General features: G+C 36.2%; 1 protein-coding gene across 1 annotated transcript in view; it reads left to right on the top strand.

Moving 5' to 3' along the window:
• SIPA1L2 (signal induced proliferation associated 1 like 2) overlaps nt 1–25,124 on the top strand; it is a 124,676-nt gene that overhangs the window by 26,498 nt on the left and 73,054 nt on the right. The gene's annotated exons all lie outside the window — the stretch shown is intronic.

The following is a 25,124-nucleotide window of genomic DNA, read 5'->3' as shown; positions in this document are numbered from 1 at the left end:
TCATTATGCATTCAGACATTTGTATGAAGTAAGATAATTGTTTTTTGTCAACCTATTCAAAGAATCATGGATTTAGGAGAGTCTGAATAATTGATCTTCCTTGCAATGCTTGCCACATGCTTTGATGCAGGAGAAAAGATTGAACTTTGTGTTCAGCCACCTGAGCCCCTCAGCCCTCCGTGTGCTGCAGCTGTTAAACTAGGTGGATGCTCAATATCTGTGTTGTTGTTTATGAGATTTTAAGTGGCTCCTTTTGCTCACATCAGGTTAATAGTTTTTTTTCCTCTTCTCATCTGAGACTCCATTTTTTCTATAAATGGTCAGTTCTGTAATACACAATAATATCACAAGACTCCTGTGTTCCTGAGCCTGATGAAGCTCTGCTTTATTAATGGCAGAGTAGAACATATCTCTGAAAATCTTACCTACTACTTTTCATATAAACAAGTTGTTTGAAAATAGTCAGACTTTAGAGGACAATATTGTAGCATATTTTGCATTGTGTGTTGTCAATAATATCTTCATCTGAATAATGCTAATTTAGTGAAAGAGAACACTAGTATTTCTAGTCTAGAATTGTGTGCTAACCACTTTTGTATTGCCTTTGCTTTATCTTTTGGCTGTAAAGTTGACCAATGCATAGCAGATGTTTAAAGAAATCTGGAAGAACCTGAAAAATATAATTTGTATATTTGGCCCTCTTTTTGTGGTTTAGGGCAGTAGTAGGTATAATATAATAATGCTGGAAAAAGAATGATGGTTTCTGATGTCTAATAAGGTCCATTGCTTTTCTTTCATAATTTGAAAAGTATTTAACGTTAAGGAATATTGCTGTTTAAGCTAGGAGAAGAAATTTGTGATTTGCTCACCCCTGAAATAAATACACATCAGTTTTTTTGGGTTTTTTTTTTTTTTGTTTTTTTTTTTTTTTTTTTTTTTTTGTGTGTGGTTGTTTTGTTTTTTTTTTTTTTTTGTTCCATATAATCCAAACAAAACCTTTATGCCAAAATAGTTCTTTTGATGTATTTTGCAATTATGGTAGCAGTGGTACTGATTATCAGGTTTGATAATCCAGACTTTGAATTATGTGATTTTGTAGACCATAAAAATTTATTCGCTCTTTCTTATCATCATAAGTACAGGCATAGGAAGATAGATTGGAAATTATTTTAGTTGTAGAAAACTGATAGTGGTTTTATTTCCCAAGTTAAATAGTTAATGATTTATTAAAGAATGGTAACACTAAAAAGTAAAACGTGGTAACACTAAAAAGTAAAACATGTTTGAAGTTTCTCTTTAAGAGGCATTCTAAAATTGGTTACACAAAACTAAATGTTTGAAAAGTGCTTACAATTTCAGTAATTTAAAAAGGAATCTGAATTACTTACATGACATTGTTAAGCTGTTGCAACTGCGCAGCTGCCTACGTTGCACTGTAGAGGTACTTTTAAGGCAGAGGAACAGATAATAAAATTGAAGGGTGTGCATCCATGCAGAATATACACATGTCAGATTCAAGTGATAACCTTATTACATTTGCCTAAGTCATTATCAGCTTTGTGGGATATGTTTTCATTGGGAGGATGTGTCCAAACATATGACGTAGATATAATCAGGAAACCTAAATGCAGCATTTAGTCTTAGTTTTGCATCCAGTAGCATGTTTCCTTTTCATAATAATAAATAAATTTAAAACTAAACCCACTCCTCTTTGCCTCCAGTTACTGATAGACTGAACTCTACTAGCTACTGAGGTACTATTTCTGTAATAATTTTTATAGTTATTTCATAGGGACATGTGTACATGAGGCAACCAATCCAATCTTATGGTTTGGTATTTTGGAAGTATTTTTGTGATATGGGCATGAACTGGCATCTAAAGGCTTACTTGTTTATGTGAGTTAATAAAAACATCATCTATCGACAGTTTGTGTGTGTTGGTAGTTGTGATATGGGCATAGATAGGACAATGTAGTTTGGGCATAAACATACCATATATTCAGAATCTAATGCAAACAAAAAATGTGTAGCAGTAAATTTGGCCTGATAATATATATGGCATGATGTAACTTTTTCACAGAAAACATGGTGTGCATTTGGTGCAAATTGTTTTCAGAAGCTAAACTATATTAGAAAATTCAGAGAATTGCTGAAACGTAGAGGCACCTCTTGAGATCACATAGTCAACCATCCCTGCTTACAGGTCAAGACCAGCTGGATTTTAAATATCTTCAAGTGTGGAAACTCCACAACCTGTCTGGGCAACCTTTGACTTTCACAGTCAAAGGGCATTTTCCTGTGTGTAGGTGGAGTTTCACGTATTTCCTGTCTTATTTCCCTTTATCCTGGCATGAGGAGAATCTCTCTGCCTTTCATGGCCCCAGTTAGGCATTGGGGAAATCCCCTCTGAGCTTTCTCTTCTTCAGGATGAGCAGCCCCAGCCCCCTCAGCCATTCCTCACGCGAAAGATGCTTCAATCCCTCAGTCATTTTAGTAACACTTCTCTGGATTTGTCCCTATATTTCTGTGTCATTCTTGTACTGGGGGAGTACAGAACACAATACTCCAGATGGGATGAGGGACTGATGATGGAATTTTAGCTCTAACAAGTAAGTGAAAAATAACTAGCTAGGAATGCTGATAGGCACGTAGCATTTTTGTCAATAGCAGTATAATATATTCAGTAATTTTGTATGGTGTTTGATGTCTCAAATACATCTTTTCAATCTCCAAATTTTTATTCTTTATTTCCTCTGTAAGAAGAATTAAAATATACTTAGGTATAAATAAAATATCATGCTGCTTTATCTTACAAGGTGTGTGTGCTTCAGTTTTGGAATGGCTCATAGTCTTAATAGTTCTGCCACCTGAGCGGAAAGGTTGTAGGGTAAGTGAACCAATGTTTTGCTTAAAAGTTATTGGGTCATAGAGTACAAAATACTAGTAATTCTATGAGTTGTTTGTTTGTGTTGGTAAAATAATACTAATCCACAGAATTGGTTCTCCCAGTCTGGTTCCCTTCTGACTGCCACAAATCTGGCAGGACTGATCAGTTCAAGGAGAGGGCTGTTTTGTTCCTAAAGGCAGTGAGCCAAAAAATATCTGTGCTATGTTATGTCTCTGTGCCCTGTGCTACACAAAGTTTGTGGTTCTGGAAAGATTTATTAGTTTGTTTGGATCTTCCCATTTAGCTTACTGGAGCTTGGAAAGAAGTACGACTCTCTCACCTCTTCAAATGCTGTATCACTCTAAATAATAAAGAGATAGCAGTAAGAAAAAGCATTAGTATGGTCCTCCAACATAAAAGTCAAGGTAAAATAACATGCATGTTAATAAAATGGAAGAGCTTACTAACAGGCATTTTGGGTTAGCTGTTTTGGAGAGAGAATAGGGGGAAAAAAGAAGGACAGTTGGCAGGTTGGTTAGGATAGTTAGCATCAAGAACTGACTGAAGAGTGATGAGTCTTAGAAGGGAAAGAGATGGCTAATTAAAAAAAATGGGAGAAGCTAGTGGTAATCTTTCTTTCCTTAGCCCTCAGCAAAAGTAGTATTTATTTTTTCTTTGAGGAAGAGGCTGATGTGCCACTAGTTCTAACTAAACAGATGTATAAAACCCGAAAAAATGGCTTAATAAACAAATAAAAAGAGTTGAAAGGAAGTTGTTGGGCGGGAGGGAGGGAGGGAGGAAAGGATGCAAACCATCCTGATGCCTTAAATAATGTAATATAATTTATTTCAGTAAAATGCTGTGGTATTATTGTTTTATAAAAAGTGAAAGCTTAATAGTAAATTATCTTAATTGAAATCCTTTGTTTCTGGCTCATGCAGAAAAAGACTTCTAATAAAATATTTGAAATAATTAAGAATTAATGCAAATACTTTTGAAGATAAACTGCAAAATGGGTCAAAAACATATCCTATGAGCTTGTTTTTGGTTACTACTAGAACTGTGCAGGATAAGTGATAAAGTTGGAAAAAAGAGTTATGCATATGTGAAGGAGAGAATTCTCAGAGAAAATTGGAGAAATAGAACATGGAAGAACATAGGAAAACAAAAAATGAAAAAATTCAAGAACTTGAAAATGGTTCAGGGACAGCCAAAACCATTCTGGAATTAAAATTGGTGAAGGATGTGAAAGGCAATAAAAAACCTATAGCAAGTACATAAGGAGTGGAAGGATGCTAGGGAAGATGTGAGCCCACTGGTACTGGGGTAGGGGATCTACAACAGACACAGAAAAGACTGAAGTGTTAAACACAGTTTCCATTTCAGTCTTCCCTGGTAAGACTGGCCTTCTGAAATCCCAGACAGTGTGGAGCAAGGAGGACTTACCCTCAGTGGAGAGTTATTAAATTAAGGGATATTTAAACAAACTGAGCATAAAGAAGCCTATGGGACTTGGTAGAATGCCCTTATGGAGCTGACTGATAGCAGTGTGAGAGCACTCGATTTCTTCAAAAGGTCATGCAATTTGGAGAGGTTACTGAGGACTGGAGAAAAGTATACAGAGAGTCTGGGGAAGTACAGACAAATGAGCCTTGCTTGTGTCTGTGAGGGTGAGAGGACAAGTCATCTTGGAAGGTATTTCCAGATGCATGAATGGCTGGGAGTAGTGAGCATGAATTGAAGCATGGAAAATCCTACTTAACCCACCTGATACCCTTCTATGATGAAATGACTGGCTTGGTGGATGAGGGGAGATGGCCTTGATAGAGGGACAATGAAATAGACTGAAAGCTGGCTGAACTGCCAGATTTACATGATTTTGATCAGCAGCACTAGCTCCAGTGGGAGGCCAGTGGTGTACCCTGGGGACTGGTACTGGGTTCAACACTGTTTAATGTCTTTGTTCAGTGACCCTGTGCTGGGACTGAGCACACCCTCTGCAAGTTTCCTGATGGTGCAAAACCAGGAGTGTTTGATAGCCCAGGTTGCTGGGCTGCCATCCAGAGGGACCTCAACAAGATGAAGAGTGGGCAGAGAAGAACATTCCTAATTCAAAAAAGGACAATGCCAGTTCCTGCAGAGAAATGACCCCAAAAGCCAGCACGTACTGGAGGTCAGCCACCTGCAAACAGCCCTGCAGAAAAGGACCTGGAGGTCTGGGAGGACCGCGAGCAGGACACGAGCCAGCAAAGTGTCCTTGTGGCAGCGCTGGTGAGGCCACACCTGGAATACTGTGTGCAGTTCTGGGTTTCCTGGTACACGAGAGATAAGGACATTTTGGAGAGCATCCAGTGCAGGCCACAGAGAAGGTTAAAAGACTTAAGAGCGTTTTTCATACAGTGAGATGCTGAGTGAGCTGGAACAGTTTGGCCTAGAGAAGGCTCAGGGGGATCTCATCAGTGTATAAATTCTTGGAGGAGAGTGAATAGAGGATGGGGCCAGGCTCTTTTCAGTGGTGCCCAGTGGCAGGATAAGAGGCCCTGAGTGTAATTTGAAATACATGAAATTCTATCTGAACATAAGGAAAGGCTTCTGAGAGTAGTTGGGCTGTGGAACTGTTTTACAGGGGAGGTTGTATCTTCATCCTTGAAGATACTTAAAACCTGGCTGGACATGGTTTCTATCTAATGGTTTCTAGCTAATCTATCTGACCCAGTGTGAGCAGGGGGTTGGGGTCGAAAATCTCCAGCGGTCTCTTCCTACCTCAGAGACTCTGTGTGATTCTGGGAACGTGGGCGAAGGGAAGAAGCTGATGTATATTTTGTGAGCAGAAAAAATGCTGGAACACATTGATAAATTCCATTAATTAAAAGATGAAGTCAAGGTCACCTGCAGCTATTTCTTAATCAAGTTGTAGGGAAAATGCTCAGGTCGTTCATTCCTTGGTTAGTGAGCTTAGGTAGCAGGGCAATAGACTCAGAATATTTTTCAGGCTCAGTTAATTAAGAGGGGAGAAGATTTAATGAGGTTTTATAAGCATTATTCAGGGTCAAAATTGATTGGCTAAGAAATCTATGAGAGCTTTGAATTTTGTGAAATTGGCTGTGCTGTAATATTTTTTACCCTGTCTATGCAAGGCCTAAGCTTTTGTTTTCAGTAAATTTTAGTCTTAAAATATTGATAATATGATACAGATGACCTCTTGTTATATTTGATCTTCTCTTGGGTAGCCTGTCACATCCACTCCTATCTAAAAAAAATGCAGACAGCTTAAAATAATCTCTTGCAGGCTGACCTGGTCTGGTTATTAACCAGCACACTCTGAGCCCTGTCTGTTTGCAAAGTGAGGGGGGAGGAGGGGGCAAGAGGCGAGGAAGCATCTAGTTTCAAAAATAGAAACCCCACAAGTACTCTCAGTTATCTTTTATGGTCCTCTAAAAAGCTATTCATTTGCTGTGAATATCATTCAAATACTTTGTAGTTCTTAGCTGTTAGGCTTTTTTCTTTTTGCAAGTTTTTTCTTTTGTTTTGCCATCTCATTTCAGCCATTTAGCCTAGTAACCTGATTTGTTGCCTTGTCAAATTCTTCCCTGTGAATGGAGTGTGTACTTTGTCTTGCATGGCAACCTGTGAGGAGAGGGAAGGAGGAATACAAACTTTTCCCAGGTCCTCCACTTCATCAAGTGTCTGCTTGTGTACAGTTTCTTGTTTTATCTTACTGCAAATAGGAGAAAATGAAATGGATAGAAAGAAATAATAGTTGAAAAACAAATAAAAAAGAAAAACATTATTCCTGAAATTTCTTAAGTTTTTTTTGGTCATAGTTAAGATCAGTGACATTAACTGCTTTGGACAGCTTCAGGAAGGGCAGGGCTACATGCCACCAAATGCTGAAGATCAAAGTCCACTGCAGCAAAATTTTCTCAAAAATATGAACTAAATTTGTAAACATTTTTTGAAGGGGTTATTTCCAAGAGGGATGGGAGCACACATTTCCATTTCATGTACTGTTTGTTAAGTATATATACTAACGGCTTAAAAGAAAAGAGAAGTTGAGACATTTCTGTATGCGACATCCTTCCTTTTGTCATTTGTCTCTTGCAGATTACAGAAAAGTGATCTTTGTTATTGTTAATAATGATAACAGTTAATTATGTTTGGGTGAATGACAGATTAGATAGACCATTTCTACTTTGCCTTTCTTTATTTTTCAGTTGGCTCCAAATCACCATTCACAGATATTTACTTAACTTCTCTTACTTGGGGATTGATGTTATTGCTGTATCACATTTAGAAACCAGATACAAAGAATGTGACTTTGATTTTTGTCTCTATTTTCATCTTTCCTTAAAGTAGGATTTTTATTTTTTTTTTAAAAGAGCAGAATGTTTAGAAATTTCTTCCTGCACATTTTTGGAATTTAGAATACACCTGTAAATAGATTTCTTTGGGGTTTTCTTGCCTGTTCTGTTCTCTTTGGCAAGCCTTTTTAGAACTTGGAAGGTTGGAGTGGGCTGCAGGTTTAATTCAAAACTATTGTCTAAAGACAGGTAAACTGAGGGCATAGTCCAGCCGTTTTACTTTACAAGTGGTAATTATTAGATAACATTTGGCAGTTGGTAGCTTTGTCTGAGCAGGAGGAAGAGTGTGGATTATATGGCAGCTGAACTTGTTTCAGCTAACTTTGTCTCCAGGGCAGCCAGAATTTACAGTATTTTTAGTAATTTAAACTTAGGTTCTCTCCTACTTTGCATTTCATATAGTTTGACTTAGAAACACTGTTCCTAAACTAGAAAAAAGCAATTGAAATACTTTGTTTTTCTCAAATGGGTTAGTGTTTGTAACCATGATAGATCTCAAGTTGATGTAATATGGTATTACTGGATGAAGTAGGAAGGAAATTTGCTCTATCATATACCTATTACCACTAGAATGAGTTGTTGGGATTGATGTTTTGTGTAGCTAGAGAGTTAAAATTAAGGGTATTTTTAAAGTGATTTTTTGTGTGTGTTTATGTGTTAGCAGAGCGTCACTGTAAAGAAGTAATTGTGAAAATATAAAAATTGACAAACTGCGTACTGAAATTATGTTATAGTTGACAAGTGTATTTAATTAGGATTGCTTTTGCCTTGAACCTTCCATGTTTGTATTTCTGTTGCCCTTGTATTTTTTTGTTATTAAGTTCACACAGGAAACTAAAATAGAGTTCTCCATTGTTTTAGGTGTGTGTGTACTATGAGGTTGTGTGCAGAGCTTCTAGAACTGTGTACTAAAGCAATTATTTCATTGTTGGAAGCTTTGGGTTTCCTGGTCTCTCATCTCTTTTCTTTGTGAATATCAAGGGGAAGTGGATGATGTAGTATTAATGCTTTACTCCTCTGGTTGATTTGAAATTATTTTAGCATTTTTTCCTTTTCCTTCTTTTACTGTAGTGCGGAGTGAAAAAAACTAAACTAGGTTGGGTTATTTATTTATTTGTTTAGCTTTCTTTTGCAAGAAAAGACAGTTTCTCATACTAACCCCTCAGTACTGGCCATAAGATCAATGGATGGGTTATGAGGGGGACAAAAGGTTTTCCCCACCTTCTTCCAGCTCTGTGTCTCAAATGTTAACATACAGATTAGGTTTTCTAACTAACAGATTTAGTTTTTTAAATTACTGTTACTGACTTCTAAGTGTCAGCTTGGACTAGAATATACTTCCTGTCTCTTTTCAACCCTTGATAACCCTGCTCATTTGCATGCAGACAGCAACCCCCATTTCTTAGATTCAGTTGTTACCACCTTGTCCTTTTGACATGGTGTATTTCCTTGAAGTGTTCAGCCCAGAAACTGCCCAGCTATGTTGGGTATACTGCTTGGTGAAGATTTTACTGAAATGCTTTTTCACTCATCTTCTCTAGGTAGCAGAAGCAGAGCTAAGCCTGGTGTAAACAGATGTTTCTCTATTTATGTTTAAATTAAGAATATTGTCAAATTACCTTGTTCCATAGCACTGGAAAGACAGAGGCTCTGGAAAAAGGCTTTAGTGGTATCCCATACCCTCTTTGAAGTCTGTCTATATGATGGATTGGGGCTGAGTTGTTGGGTTTTTAAAGTGCTTTTAGTTTGCATCACCTTATAAAAAATTTCTACAAAAGCAGGACAGAAGAGTCTGCATGTGTTCTGTGGATGAGTCTTTGTAGTATATCATTCATACTTGCTTTATTCTGTAAGTGGTACTTTCTTTATTCAGTTGTTATGAAATCTGCTTATTAATTGAATCAGAAGACATCTGGTTTTGATACTGATTCATGTTTAAAAAAAACCATTTGGTTGACCACATATGTGGTCTGTCGAGTAGTAGTCATTCCTTCTCTGGAAGCAAACATTTCCAGTAAAGTGCCTCCTACATGTCCATTGCCCAGGATCTGCTTCTGTTGTCTTGTCTGTAGTTTTTAGATGTTGATTATAGCTACAACTGTGAAGATTTTGGTTTTCCTATTATGTGAACAATTTAGTTTCCAAGTGTTTCTGTATTTGGTGAGGGTGAGGAGGCAAACTTTCCTCTCGGTGCCTTCCCACTTCATAGTAGCCAGTTGCCTGGTAGTTTCAGTATTTCACTGGCACATTGATTGCTGAAGTTCCATTTTGTAAATCCACTAAGATTTAATTTCCTTTCTGGTATTACATAGAGACATGAGAGCTTATTTCTTACTGGAATCTAAACGATATTGCGACAAAACAGGAATGCATAGCTTAGGATATTTCTTGGAAGGCAAGCTGTATATTGAACAGACTGTACTCTTTTCTAATTAATAAAATAAACTTTTTTTCTTAAAACAAAAATAAAATAGCCCTCCCCCCAAAAAAGCAAACCAACTAACCCACAAACAAAGAGACCCAACATAAACCCCTAGCCTAACAGTATCAAAACAAGTCAAACTCAAATTTATATCCTTCTCTGAGTATTTCAGGGTAGGAGGATGTTTGCTGTGTTGTACTGTACAGCACTATTAGATAATTCTTTCTGTATTTGTAGTTTGGTTCTACAGTTTCCACAAAGCTGCTTTTCTCCAGTGGACTCAGAATTTTTATGTTAATGTGTACTCTTTCCCCAGTTACTTCACACTGTCACTGGGGTTCTGTGGAGTTCAATGGAAATAATGCTTGTCTTGTTTAGCTTAAGCACAATATCCTACTATAGTAGTTTCACCCAACTTTTTTATGTGCAAAGAAGTTTGCATCATGCATTGAATTCTGTCTCATTCAAAAGTGGAGTCATTGTGTGTGTAGGAACAATTAATTGTATATCAGCAAATTGAATTCAATTTTCGTGTGTTTGTTTAATAATGTGCTTTTTTCTAACTCAGTTACAAATGTTGCTGATATCTGCTTGGAAAACTAGGTTTATTAAAATTTATTTAAAATTAAGAGGTTTGGCAAATACTCCTTACAACTGGTTTGAGAACCAAATGTGAAAATAACTCTTACACAGAGGTTTTTTCTCCAGCCTTTGTTACAAGTAGGGGAAAACATAGTGACAAAGGATGAGGAAATAGCTGAGGTACTCCATGCCTTCTTTGCCTCAGTCTTTAACAGCTGGACCAGATATTCTTTGGGTACCCTGAAGAACAGGGTGAATCTTGAAGACATAAAAGGGGAACAAAATGAGGCCCCAGTAATCCAAGGGAAAATAAGTTTTGTAGGAAGATGTGGCAAAATAATCAGGCATTTTCATTTTAGCTTCGAGGTAAGTTCTGGCATTCATTAAATACTTTGAAGAACAGGTATTTGTTATCCTGGATACAAATGGTTTTGGGTTTTTTCCTCATACATGTTCCCTTTGTTTGAGTTATTTGATGACTTTGATATATATCTTTGATGTTTTTAAGTAGCAACCTGTGTTTAAACTCAAATATTAATTTAACACTTTCAAGCAGCTTTAAGGAGTTTGTGAGGGTATTTAATAATCATTTTTTAAAGCAAAGGCTATATATTTCTGCTATATTTCCTCTAAAAATAATAGCTGAAAAATGAAAAAACATTATAAAAAATAATTCCAATTTTAAAAAGTATTATATAATACCACAAAGACTATTATATATTCTGTTTTCCTTTTTATGGTTTTGTCTTACTTTATCTATACTAAAAATACATAATTTTTGATCTTTAGGACCTTATTTGTTTGCTTATTTTTGTAATTGACAGTGTTGATGACAGAGTATTCTCTGAAAGGTTTTGTTCATTGGAATCTTTTCTAGACTATTGTTTGAACTAGATAATTTGCTGACTTTAAGAACATATTGAAGTACATATTTGTTTTGCCTTGGTTTTGACAAGAGGTGGAGGAATGGATTATCACCTAAGAGCAACACATTGTATTAACTGTTGAGTGTAGGTACATACCCTTCTTATTCAGAGGAAAAGAAGCATTTAAATAGTCATACAGCATTTAAAAAGAAATCCCATAGCTTTCCTAGTCTGCTGGGAAGGATAAAGGAAACTGAGGTAACTGATACAACTGCTGTTGTACAGTGTCTCAACTGACTGACGTGGATAGCAAAAAGATGTGTCCTGGGAGAAAAGAAAGGATTTATGAAACTTTAGAAAGATACTAAAGAGAAAAAACATATTGAAATAAAGGAAGTGACAGTAGAGGAGTAACAGTGATACCAAAGAGGACCAAACATTCAGAGAGGGAATGAATAGTTAAATGGCAGAATTAAATAGAACCCAAAGTGAATATTTCTAGATAAGGCTACAGCAAAGACATGCTTTTAGATTCTGATGAACTGAAATGCTGTGTTGGAAAGCTGGACTTTTGTCAGACTAGTAAACTGTCTAAAGGACAAGGAAAAGGATATTTATAAAAGAGGAAGAAATGGTCTTGGATTAAGACAATGATAGAGGATGCTTCTTTTCCTTTCATGATGGTTTAGGTGACTGAACTTGCCAGGACCAAGCAGATCACTCCTTGATAAGAGACTATTTTGGACAAGGGTTTGGATTAGGGATGGCTTTAGCAGTCAGTGAGCAGAAGCCACTCTGTGGCTTCTGCTTGGAAAACACAAAGAAGATGGAGTGAGACCTTTTGACTGGTAATCAGCAAAGCTGATGGCTTCTGAGTGCCTACAAATTAAATAAATGGTTGATGACAACCATTACCATCCCAACTTTGCCTAGCATCATAGTTTACCTTATTAGCCTGCTTTCATTCTGCCTAGCTGTGCCTGAGTAAGGGTTATCTGTGAGCACTCCCATTCCAAACCAAAGGATGTCATGGGCCTAACATATATTCACTTGTCTGGTTTGTGCTCCTTGAATGGAGGATGATGGACATGTGGATTGAGGTGGAAAATATTGCATTAATTGGGTATGATTTGGTGGATGCATGGTGCCAAGTATATGGAAACAGAGAATAGAAGAAGTGAAGAAGCACACTGGAATAAATATGGATGGGAACCACATCATGAGAGGCAAAGAATTGCTGGTGTTGTACACCAAACATGGCATGCAGATGTACACAATCCTTGAATGGAAAGAAAGCTATACCCAAGCTATTTGTTTTTGAAATATAAATATGCATCAAAAAACCTTCCCAGTGAAATAGGGACAACCCCTGGTTAAAAGTGCTGAAATAGCCACTCATGAGACATTAGCATTGGGTTTTTTTGCTCAAGATTTCGCTTTTTTTTTTTTTTCTTCATGTACATTTATTGAGTTTAGAAAAACTAGCTGGGCAGATCCTGGAATAATATTTAAAATCACTCACGTTACAAATTGCCCTAGGTAAGGATATTTTTCGTAAAGGATCATACATAATGTTGACATGAATAGCTGAGATCCTTTGTAAGCAATTCATAATTTGTTGACAGATATTCAGTCAGTTATAAAGGTTATTTAGGTTATAAAGATAATACTATTTATTTGATAATGATGTGTATTTTGGGGAAAAAGAATCTATGGATTTTACTGGTAAGTAGTTGAGTATGTGTGGGGAAGGAGAGAGAATGCCATTCAGGTAGTTTATATGTCAAATGTGCAGTTTCTTTTGTAATTTAATATGAGCTTTCTAACAGTCAGAAACATGGCAAATGTGATTGTTCCTTTCTAAATTTGGATTTTGAAATAGATCTGTAGTTTCTATAATGCAAATATGTTTCAAAATGAGGGAGATATGCACTGACAGCAAGTAAAAACACAGCTCCAGAAATGTGTGGTCTGTATAAATGATATACAGTTTGTTGGCTGACCCGAAACTTTGTGCTAAATCAAAGCCAATAATGAAATTCAGAGGCAGATTTTTTACAATGCCTACACTGCATTACTATGCCTGTGTGTGAACACTTTGGATCAGTTAATTATACCCTCCTATTTGAACGTTTTCATTTACATAAGGAGCAGAACTTGATAAATCAAATATAAAATTCAGTGTCTGATTTATTGGATGGGGTGTTATGTAACCAGAATTTTAAAAGCAAAAGTTAAAACAAAATTGGCCCTATAAAAGCAAACCATTCCAGATGAATATGAATTTAAAACTAGCATTCCCCATGCTTCCCACAGTTATGTTTTTCATGGTTCCAAATAGTGCTGTTTCTTAGTGTGCTTGGAGATCTGTTTAAAGACAAATTATTGATTATTGAACATGTCAGTAAGTCACCTTAAAGCAAGACTTCATTTTCAAGCATTTTTACCTTTTCATAAAGCAGTAAATTTAGAAGATATCAGCATGCTTATGGTGGCCTGCAGCTAAGAATCAAGAAAGGCTTATAGCCATTTTCTCTAATGAGTCTCTAGCATAAAAGAATACAACTCTGAATCTGCATTCCTTAACCTCAGTCAGGACGATGACTTTGTCTGGAAAATACATATATACAACAAGGTGTCTTCTTTCCAATCTAGAAAAATTGAGATCTTACCTCTCTGACTCAGAATATTTGAAAGATGTGTTTCCACACTGTATTTATAAAGACAGGGGGTTTTTTTCGTGTTTAAAATGAAAATATATAGCATATATTCTCAGCAGGACAACTCCAGAAAGTTCTCAGACATGTGCTATAACTTAGTAAACTGAAGTAAATCTGTAGAGCAATGATAATGCAATCTTATTGTTTGGGGTGGGTTTGGCTATTTTTGTATTTTTTGTTTGGTTTTTAATTTTTGTTTGTTTGTTTTTGGTTTTTTTTTTTTTGTTTTTTTTTTTTTTTTTGTTTTTTTTTTTTTTTTTTTTTTAATTTGAGGGGGAAGCAGAAGGAGTCCATAAAGTTGATATAAAGCTTTAACAACATTATTTTCAATTATAGCCCTCTTTAGTCTCATTGAGAACGAGTTTTTTAGCTTAATAGCAATTTGTTTCTAGATGGATTTCAAATGATCACTGAACAGATGGCAGTGACATTTTATTGCTATCAGGGTGTGCCAAATTTGAGTGGACTGATGAAAAATGAAGAACAATATTCTGCTAACAACTCCCTCACTCCAGCTACTGTTCTTCTGTTTATATCTGGAATTATGGAAAAAGATTCTATTCATCAGAAAAAGAGCTGTTATTGTACAAAGCTGTGGAACCAACCAGCCTGGAGGGTGGCTGTCTCAGAGAGGCACTTGTTTGCCCAAGCTGAATTGTTCAGTGCCAGGTGCTCCAGGTCCAATTGCATGTGCTTGGAAAGGTCATGTGGACACAAGTTACCAAATTATTTGGTAACTGCCAAAATATTTAGTGTATATTAATATTATTAAGCCTGCTTTCCAAATTTGCAGTGTAAATTAAGAAAAAAATTGTTTAAATGTAGTAAGACTGTATGAATCAAGTGCATTATGGCCATCATAGCTTTCTGTATGGAACTCCTGCTCTTTTGTTTCTGAGAGGAAGGATAGAAAAAAGTGAAACCTCTCTTCTCATAACATAAATTTTTTAAAAAGGTCTTGATGCACAGTGATGTGAAGGGACAGTTTAGAGCTCTACAGTGATGCAGAAGTACCAGAGAAATTACGTGATGGCTTTTGAAACTGCAGATCCTCAGTCAGCTTGAAGCTAAAGTTTGAAAAACTGGCCAGTATTATTATCAGTTTGTACTACCTCACAATTCCTGCCAGTTGATAAAGAATCAGGGTCAAACTAAACTGGTTTCCATAAGAAGCAATGTCTCATGTTCACATTTCCTTTTTTTAAAAACTTATTTTATTTTAATCAACCACTTCCTTCATTAAGACTAAAAATAATTCAGAACTGTGGTATCAGATCCACTCTACTGCCAAATGACATGACAGGAAACCTACTTCCTGTTTTACTTTCTTGAAAACATAAGAGAAATCTTAGCTTTGTTTCTCTTTTTTCCTTAGCATGTGCTTCTGTACTTCTTAGTGAACAGTTAAGACCTCTTAGGTAGAACATTGGAATGTTTTGAGTTGTCACAGGCAGTGTTTCTCTGCTGTCATAGACAGTGGTTTTGGGTGTTTTTCATTGCTGTGAACTTTTGCAATGAGAGAGGTTATTCAAATTCTCCTTTGCTTTAGAAGTGAAGTGGACTCAAGCAGTTTTTTTCCCTTACAAATGAACTAACTTGAACTTCTAAAACTGTATTTATACACTTTCTGATTTCCTCTTAGTCCAGGTGTTGCAATGTGTTGGAAAGACCAGTGTTAGCTTTGTGTGACCCTTTCTAATAGATAGACTCCAATAGAAATTGAAGTCCTTTAGTAGAAAAACTCAAGTATCATCATAAGTGTTACTACAGGAAAACTCAAGAAGTACATGGACATATCTTTAATATTGGGGGTGAAATATGAGGAGATATATAACCAAAATGTGTGTTTAGCAAAGTTTCTCACATCTTATTTTAATCACTGCAGTTTTCTCTCAAATTTCTGTGTACAACAGGAGATTGGATAAAATAGTATAAGTAGCAAAATATTGTAATTTTCTAGGCACTGAGTATAAGTACCATATCCATATATTCCCTGGTACCAAAAGTTTTATACAGTTGATGGATGTTTGAAAGGTTATCTGTAATATATATGTTTTTTACATATGGTTTAAATGCAAAAATCTGGTTATTTTAAACCATCAAGGTCTGCTGTAAGTGTATGGAAATCTGCTGGATGGCATACATATTTCTCATGAACATGAGGAGAATGACAGTTTAACCTTTTTTCACTTATCACTTGGTCCTTTCATTTTATACCTCTAAAATCCTTTTGAAATGCTGGCTCCCATTGGATAATAGAATTCTTACTGATGGTAGTGTGTCAAAGCAGAAGTTTTTAGGCTGAAATAGTGAGTTTTCAAGCTGTTGTGTAGCCATGACTAAAATTCATGCAAGGTCTCTGACTGTCTCATTCATTGACCGATGTACTGGGTGTGTCTTTGCTTTAGGGAGGCTCTTCCTTTCTGCTTAAAAAAATTAGATTCTTTTAAAAGCTGTACCCATTGGAGCGAGTATTTCTGGTAGAAGTAGCATTGATGTTGTAAGTGGTTTGCTGTTTGGAGGGGTTTGGTGATCTCTGGAGCCAAGCCCAGTGTTTGGGTCTGTAAGATCATACCATGGAATCCAAGTGAGTGCTTAGGTCTGACATCACTGGCGTGAGCGTGGCAGGCTTGATCAGTGCTCCTGCCTGAGCAGCATTTTTACTGTGAATGCAGTTATAATGGAAATATGTAAAAGAGCTTTCTTGTTCTGGCTAAAAATGGCTTTGTACATTTCAAAAGCTTTCTTGAGTAGTGTCAGCATCTGAAACCTCTTTCGTGGAATAGGCAGCCTCAGCTGTTTAATAGATGCATTGTTTTATCTTTTCACTGAGTGGATGAAAAAGCTTTATTTTGGGCCTCACTGTTCTAGAGTTATGAAAAGTGGAATTGGCTCACAAATTTTTGTGACATACTGACTCTGAAAAGCCAAAGCTTGCAATCTTGTTCTCTCTTTCTGAACAATATCTCCTTTTGCAGTACTAGACTCCTTGTTCAACTTCAGTGCAGCTTCTGAACCTGCTTCCAAATTTCTACCTCAGAATGTGAAACAACAGTCAAAATGTTAGGACGTTTCTACTTTCCTATCAACTTATAATTAAAACCCATTTCTTCAGATAGCTAAAGAGCTGCCAACTCCAGAATTCCTATTTTTTTCAGAATAATCAAAAGCAATTGTATGCACTATGTGGGAACAGCCTGACAGATATGTCCCAAAAGCTGCAGAAAAAAACTGTAGAAAATACAGTGCTAGTGCATTGTCAGAAATTTATTTGAGTGTATTTTTCAGTTGGAAATCTGTCTCCATTCATGAAGCCTTAAATGTTGAAGATTGAAAACTCAGATAATGATATTATTTAACTACTAATTTTTCAATCCCATCATTCTTTCTGTAGCAATTTGTTAAAAATTCTTACAGTGTGACTTTTTTTTATGAAATGGACATTTCTTAATGTTAAGTGGGTTGCTTCTTGTGGGTTTTTCATCTAGTTTTCTCTATGCCTGCTCTTAGGCAGAGTGCTTTTCAATTGGAATTTCAATTCTGTGCACTGAGCTAGAATTAGAAGAAATAATTTCTGATGTGACTAATTATGGGAAAAGGTGTACAGTAGGTTCTTTTCTTTGTTTTAAAATAATGCAGTACCCTTCTAAATCGCTGAGTTGCTTTTTGTTTCTGCCAGTATTCGATAAGAACTGCATAAAATACACCATTTGTAGTACTTGCAAATATTTCTTAACAACTCAAAGGTAAAAAGTTTGTTTTGAAATGGAGCACATGTATGTTTCTTTCTCAACATACAATATGAATATGGTCCTTTCTGTATACTCTTCTACTAGGTGATTTACAGGGGCTGTATTTCTCTTGTGGTGTTGTTATCCAGGTGCTCATACAATTGGTTGTCCTTTTCTTTGTCCTTCAATAATGTGAACAAGCTGCATGAGTCCTGTCTTTATCTTTCTGAGCTTTGCCTCTGACAGTGACTTGGTCCACTTGTTGTTTGCCATGTGGGTTATCATGATGCTTGGCGTCCTGTACAGTGGACAAAGGAATGGTCCCTGCCTTGTGGATTACGCAATTTAAATGAGAATGCATACATTCATGCAGGAAGGGCTAATTCAACAATCCTCTGACAGTTTGACTTTTGACAATTTCTGAGCCTATAGACAATTCTCTTTCCACTGAAGTTTCAGATGTTGTCCAGCTTGTTTGAGAAGACCACTTTTTTTTGTTCTTGCTTTTTTTTGTTCTTGCTTTTTTTGGAACTTGCTTCAATGCAGTGTTTCTGTATTATAACTGAACATGAGTCATCCTTACCCTTTCAGAATAATTCCTACTTTGTCTAATGTGAACTCCCTTACTGAATTGGATCTATGGCTGAGGAAAAGAACACGTAATGCAAACAGATTTTGCTTCCTTCTTTCTAAAATCTTGAACTACACTGAACATATCAAGTATTATGCAAAATTTATTTGTATTTATCTGCTGACTTCTATTTTTTGTGTGAATCTTGTTTATAAGGCATCTGTATCATTATGTGTTGAAGACTCTTCATTTTCAAAGATGAAACTAGAATTAAAATTCTGCTTTACTACTATTTTAAGGATGACTCTATTTATGAGGAAATTGCAATTATTGTGAAATGTTGGAGGAACAGGCATAAGTATCTCTAAATTCTTTAAAGTAGGGCAGTGTCTTAGTATGTCAGACTTGATGATTCTATGTAAATTACATTCTGGATGTCTTTTTAGTCTCTCTAAAGAAGCCAGATTATTTAATAAACAATAAGTTTAATAAGTTGGGTACTTTTTTCTTATTCCTGCCCTTTGATATCTAGATTCTTGTATGGAAAGAATGAAAGAAAACAAAGAGAGTTTAGAATATGTGAGATTGTAAAAAAAATTCACTGATACCAGAATTTGACTGATAAGTTGAATAACTTCTATTTGCAATTATTAAAGATTGTAAAAAATAGTATCAGTTAATAATAATAACCTGTGAGGAGTTTGGTGCATGTCCCCTCCCCCTGGAAAAATAGGTGGTCAATCACATATATATAAAAGATGTATGTATATATTTTCAACCTTTTCCTGGAACAATTCTTTGGTCTAAGACTTCCTGGTTAAAAGTTTCCTTTTTACTTCATTAATTATTTTATATTGTAGGCTTTACTGTATTTTAGGTTTCATAATTTCAGTTAAAAATAACTGAACTGAGTTGGAAGAATGCAAATGAAATATTCTCAGTGTATTTTTCAGTGGCAGTTTTGCTATTGTTTAAACTCTGCTACTTTACATGGTTCAACCTGAATAAGATACAGCTTCAGTTCCAGTTTTATAGATGAGCTCTGCATAAGAGCTGTAAGAATAGGATGATATCCAATTGGTTCTGGAAATCAAATTAGCCTTAATGTATCTCTGTCAAGTCTTGTGTTAATTGGAAAACAGAACACTGGTATTAATAGTCTAAGAAATTTCAGTGCTGAAACAGTCACAAATTTATCTAAATGCAGTTTTTAATAACAGAAGGTGATTTCTAACAAGGTTTAAAATAAGTGACAGTAAGGCTATAGTCAGTAACAGCTCTGTATAAAACACTGATGTTCACTGAAAGATAACCTAGGTTGCTGGATGAAAAACTTAAGCAGTGTTTTTTAACTAAACAAAGCATGAACTGAGATAAAATATGTAGGACCACATATTCAGGAAAAGTAATAGAAGATAAGCTAAAGGGAAGCTGTGGGAACTTTGTGATAGATATTCTTTGGTATAATGAGTTACACTGAAGAAAGTGCATCTTTTGTAATGGCCTTTTTTGATGGTTTTTTTTGGTTTTTTGTTTGTTTTTTTTTTTATTTTTTTTTAACTGAATGGATGCAGTATATTTAAAAATAGCCAAACTGATGCATAGTATTGAGTTTTGTATTTAGCAGTTGGAAGGAGAGATTTATTAAAGTATTTTCTCCGAAAATGCCAGGATGACAGTTGGGGGATCTTGACCATAGGGTGAACAAGTCTAGCATTTCAAAGGGTCTATTTGCTATTACCCCTTACACAATTATCTCTACACATGGTCATCAGATTTTTCTCAGCCTGTTGGTGAAGGAGAAAGTTATGGCTGGAGAGGTCTCTCCCTTAAAAGTAAAATACCTTTCACTGAACAGCACCAAACAGATGTGGAATTCAAAGTTCTGTTGCATCTCTTTCTCAGTATTCATGTTCATCTGCCATTTTCTTTGTTTGAGGAGGGAACTATGTTTGAAGAACAGAGTATGTTTTTTTATTTCTTTTTTACCAAAATATTGTACCAGTCCAAAACTAGTGCAATTCCACTGTTTGCTAAGAAAAGTGAGGGTCTTACACCAGCACTGAGAATCATGTAGGCTGTTGTCACTCTTAGCTATAGCTCCTTCCCTCCCTCCCACTTCTCGTGATTGTTTGTGGATACATTTTTGTAACTATGTTATTTCAACAACGGCATTTTTTCAGTTTTCTACTTTGAAATTTCACTCACAGAGACTATAAATGTAAAGAAATACGGCATAGCTAAGGAAGTGTGCAACAAATATTCACTACAGAGCAGCTCATCTGTATTTCTATTTGCCAAATGAGGGTCCTCCCATCGTTCTTCTGCCTCTTTTCCATGTCTGCATATTAATCAAGTATCTGAAATATGCATAGCTGAGGTAACCATTTATACTGTAGTAGTTATAGCTTTAGTTGTAAATTTGATGTAAAATAATTTGAACCATTTTTTTTCATGAACTCTGCTCATAATTTGATCATTGTATTATTTCCAATCCATTTTCCACAGCTGCAATCTGAATAAGTAGCTCAATTATAGTTTAGTGTTATTGTTTAATATTCACTGAGCCCTATGGAAAACTTTGAAAGAAATATTCTATTTAAAGACAATTATGCTTAAATATCATCGTCTTCTAAAGACATTTGCATAAAAAAGGAAAAAACATGAAGAACTAATTTTTCATTTTTCTTTTTTGTACTACTATCTGCAGTAATAAGTCTCCTGTGTGACATCATAATCAACTGTCATGTGATATGATATCACAGTTCAGTGTGATCAGAGTTCTCTGAATTGAACACACAAATAACATTGCTTGGAAACCAGACATGGCTGTCACTTTGCTTCTGAAAATTGCATAGTTCTTTTAGGAACTATTATGAATACTAAGGAAATCATTAAGAAATGGATGCTGTTAACAGATATATTAAAGTACGTAAATCTAAGAATACTTGCTAACGTAGTCTGTTTTAAAAAACCCCACAAGTTGGAACTTGAATTTTAAAAGCTTCTTCTTCTATTTTGTAATTTTTCAAAAATTATTTACTTTTTTCAGTGGTGATCTTAGTTTTGTGACAGATCTTTGTGACAGATCTTGAGACACATTTGTTCAGTGAGTTCTCTTTTCTAGAACTTGTGGAAATACAGGCATCTTAGGAACCATGTTCATTTGTCCCTTGAAGTCTTCTTTTTCATTGCACTTGAAAGCATGTGCAGAATTTTCTTGCAAACTTCAGATTCCCATGAAGTGGCAATTGTGTAGCTGCTGCTCTGCTGTACTGGCCAAATATTGCACCACTCTGTGTTTCTCTGAAGACTGGAAACTAACTGGAGGGAGACACAGAAAATGCTGTGTAGAACCAATTGAATGCAAATTAAATGTCAGGTCTTCAGCTTTTGGCATGTTATTACTGCCTGTACTCCAGTTTTATCAAATTGCACTTCCCATTTTTTTTAAGATAGTAGAGCTTGAGAGTCATGGTGTATAGAATTGTCATCTTGATAAATAGTAGAGATTAATGCTTTCATCCAAATTATGCATTCTTTTTTAGGATGATAGCATTACATAATAATAGGGGCAGATTTCCAAAGTCTTGATCAACAAAATGATCACAGAAAGACTTTTTAAATAATTCATTTCCATCTATCAAGGCTGACATGAGGCAGCGTTACCAAACAACCTCCTTTTGACAGGATAGTCCAATAGCACAGTTCTCATTCATTGCTCTGCTACTGGCACAGGAACATTTGTGGGCACGTATCCAGGTCCCCAGGAAACTTGGAATCGTTCCATGTTAAAGAACTGTAACTGTAGCTAACAAACCAGCTGCTGTATTGAGCTCAGAAGGAAGTCTTTGTAGCTGTGTGGAAGGAACTTAAGTTATTTGCATAACATCCAGCAGTCTTAGTGGGAAGGGTTGGCAGGAGCACAACAGCAGGGTAGGCATCCAGCTTTTCTTTTTTGTCCTTATCTGTCACTGATTCCATTCTTCAGTGCTAGGGTGAGATGAAAAGAGGGAAGTGAAAAACTTGACCAAAAGAGCTGTACAGGTCTGAAGAGAAGAGTACTCTAAGTCAGCTGTCAGCTACACAACATGCTACTGTGCTGAGTTATAGGAATTTACAGAAAGGGTCTGTCATGTTAAAAAACAGGCAGACTTTTTTTTTTCAATTACTTCATTTTTTACAATAAAATATCAACCTTCATTTCCAAAGAGGCATTTCTTTAGTCTTCTGTCACACCAGCTTTGCACTGTAAAGAAAATGAATTCTCTATTAAAGTACTGTCTTTTGCAATGTACCTGTGTTAAAATATTCAGGCCATACTTCATCAAGTATTTAAGCTACCACCACTACCACAGAACAAACAAAAAAATTCTTGCTTCCCTGTGGCCTTCAGGCTCTGATGCCTTTCACAAATGCAGATGTTTGTGAGGTCAAACATTAAATCACATTGTGGATTTGGATTTAAAATAAGTGAGCTGGTAGTGTCCATCTATAGCTCTTTCCTTCTGCCTCCCACCACCTCATCTCCAGTTTCAATTCAACCTTCCTTATACTCCTGGTCCAATTCACTACTTTTGCAAATGCTTATGATTGATAGAAAAATGCTACACTGCAAATGCTTATGATAGGAAAAAGGCTAACACAAGAGAAGAAAAGAATGGACTTTTTGCAAGACAGCCTTTTCTTACCTTATATGTCTTTTTTCCTATTATTCAGAGATTTTTTAAAATTTTAAAATGCATAAACTAATGACTTGTATGAATGGTTTTTATGTAGAAAAGGGCAGGGAGGCTACAAGGTATAATTCACCATCATTTCAAAGAAAATTGTATTAACCTTTAATAAGAAGTTAAATATCTTTCCCAGTGTGTGAAATTAAACTTACTGTGTGTTCTCACTCTTCTGTATTCTGGCAGAAATAGAAAAGATCATTCTGGAATAGTTTAGTTTTCCTTCAGAGGAAAGGTTTCTTCCACTTCTATGATGGTATAAAGAACAGTCTAAGAAGTGATTAAAAAGCTGTCAGCTGTTCATGTTAATTTGCAAGGAACTTTCTTTTATTTTAACTTTGCAGTATTACTTGTGCTCCAAAAATGTTGAGCATATTGACATATCTGAGAGCAGTCCTGCAAAGAACTCTGTGGGTTATTGGTGAAGGAAAAGCTGGACATGACCCAGCAGTGTGTGCTTGCAGCTCAGAAAGCCAAACACGTCCTGGGCTGCATTCAAAGCAGCGTGGGCAGCAGGTGAGGGAGGGGATTCTGCCCCTCTGCTGTGCTCTGGTGAGAGCCCACCTGGAACCCTGCATCCAGGTCTGGGATACCTGGCACAGGAAGGACATGGACCTGTTGAAGTGAGTCCAGAGGAGGCCATGAAGATGATCAGGGGAGTGGAACATCTCTTGTGAGGAAAGACTGTCAGGGAGTTGGGGTTGTTCAGCCTGGAGAAGAGACGGCTCCAAGGAGGCCTAATTCTGGCCTTCCAGTACCTAAAAAGGGCCTACAAGAGAGCTGGAAAGGGACTTCTACAGGGCATGTAGTGGCTGGATGATGATTAACTGTCTTAAACTGAAAGAGATCAGATATTAGGAGGAAATTCTTCATTATGAGGGTGGTGAGGCACTGCAACAGGTTGTCCAGGGAAGCTGTGGATCTCCCATCCCTGGAAGTGTTCAAGGCCAGGTTGAATGGGGCTCTGAGCAACCTGGTCTAGTGGAAAGTGTCCCTGTACGTGCCAGGGAGTTGGGACTAGATGATATTTAAGGTCCCTTGAAACCCAAACCATTCTATGATTCTTTGACCACTATTTTTCTTTTTGTACAGTATTTTCATAAGTCAGTGTTTAAAAATCTTACTTACCACTTTTTTTTTTTTCAAGTGCTGTTTCTCTGAATATATCAGTTGTTTAAGTAATCTTTTGGACTTCTGTAAGGAACGAATTTAATTGTCTTCATTGGCCAGCAAGGAATTTCTATGGAGTGAAAGTAGGCTGCAGAGATACGTTGTCATTGAAACTGTCAGCAATTTCTACGACTGGTCACATAGAAACCATAGCCATTATGGGAGTGCTGAAAGATATCTTGTGTTTGTTACCTCAATACTGCAGAAGTCTTCTAAAGTTTGCTATATCAAACACAATTTCAGTTGATTTCTGACAAGCAGGAAAAAGTAAGGTGTCACATTTTAATTTATATTATTCCCTTGTCCCTCGTCTCATCCTTCCTCCCCATCCTCCAAGGAATTTTAATAGGAATTAAATATAGGAGAAAAACCACTCATCTTCTGAACTCCTCTTGCTACCTCATCTCGTAATTGAAATCAAGGGAGAATTCATATTCCAAGCTAATTTAACCTGACTTCTTTTTAGTCTCTGGTAAATGCATATTGTCCTTATTTGCAGCATCTTAAAAGATTGTTGTGTTGGCATTTTTGTTCAAGGAATAAAATCTGAAGAAGTACACAGCATTCTGTCTTGTCTGTTGCTTTAATCTGCTTTTATGCAATGGATTAATGGATGGACTGTGCCTGCATATGAATCTTCACAGCATGAGTCATGGACTGTTGAAGAGTATTTTTATATCCTGACAGCTCCAATTTTGTAATCAAATTGGGGCTTATCAATAGAGCTGATATCTTTTCTTATTTACAGAAGAAAAGAGACATGTTCTTTATCACAATAACGGGGTTAATAGTCTGGGTTTCCAACCAGAGGAATATAATATAACAGAAACAACTGTAACTTTTTTACACAGCTAAATAATGTTTTGCACTCCAAAGAAAGGAATGTAAGTAAACCTCCCCTTTGGGAAGAGAGAAGGGGAAGGAAACGAAATACATTAATTCACTGACTTAATCATAGTGGTACAATTACTTTTCTTTAAATGTTCTTTTAAATGGGGCAAAACACATCTCTCTTTATAAGGTCCTATCTGCTCCATGTATTTTACTTACGTTTTCTACCAGTCTTGCCCCATCACTCCTG

The sequence above is a fragment of the Ammospiza caudacuta genome, chromosome 3 (genome assembly GCF_027887145.1).
Source record: "Ammospiza caudacuta isolate bAmmCau1 chromosome 3, bAmmCau1.pri, whole genome shotgun sequence".
Lineage (NCBI taxonomy): Eukaryota > Metazoa > Chordata > Aves > Passeriformes > Passerellidae > Ammospiza > Ammospiza caudacuta.
Note: the sequence above shows the minus strand (reverse complement) of the source record. Positions and strands in the feature narration are given on the sequence as shown.